The sequence below is a fragment of the Sinocyclocheilus anshuiensis genome, unplaced genomic scaffold, assembly GCF_001515605.1.
Source record: "Sinocyclocheilus anshuiensis isolate Anshui unplaced genomic scaffold, SAMN03320099.WGS_v1.1 scaffold586, whole genome shotgun sequence".
Lineage (NCBI taxonomy): Eukaryota > Metazoa > Chordata > Actinopteri > Cypriniformes > Cyprinidae > Sinocyclocheilus > Sinocyclocheilus anshuiensis.
In genome coordinates this window covers 232812-233422 of record NW_015544146.1, presented here as the reverse complement: position 1 = coordinate 233422, position 611 = coordinate 232812, and the positions used below count along the sequence as shown (strand labels likewise).

Sequence of the window (611 nt, the reverse complement as noted above, 5' to 3'; positions counted from 1 at the left end):
ATAAAAAAAAAATATATATATATATATATATATATATATAATTATTATTAACTGGAAAATATTTACTTTTTATCAAGTTAACAGTGTATCTAATAAATATGGAGCCCCACACATAGCATGCGTGAAAAAAGATATAACAATTATTTCCCACGACTGATTAATTTGTGGCCACATTGTATGATTTGTTCCCTGGTTTTAGTTAAATTGCAGCCACAACTTATAATTTTTTTTATAAATCTCATAAATTTTTTTACCCTCATCTTGGGTAAATCATGTACTAGTTTATTATCTTGTTTTAATTGAGTTAAAATTGTGTGCATAGCTCTATACTTAAGTTAAGTAGTTAAGCTCTATAGTTAAGTTAAGTAGTTAAGTATACTTAAGTAGCTCCGTCAATAAAATAAAATGATCAGTTAATTTCACTATTTCTGATTTTATAAAGCAGAATTAAATTGTAATATTATCAAATCTATTGAATCTAAAACTTTAAAAAGAAAAAAAGTTTGTTAAACATTTTTCATTAATATCTTGACTTTGAGAACGCTAAAAATTAGGGCTGCACGATAAATCGCATGCGATATTTAATGCGCATCTTGTCAGAAAGCCGGTTC

At 25.9% G+C, this 611-nt stretch overlaps 1 protein-coding gene across 8 annotated transcripts in view; it reads left to right on the top strand.

The window, feature by feature from the left end:
- Positions 1-611, top strand: part of LOC107695157 (acetyl-CoA carboxylase) — a 45999-nt gene that overhangs the window by 20431 nt on the left and 24957 nt on the right. The window lies entirely within an intron of this gene.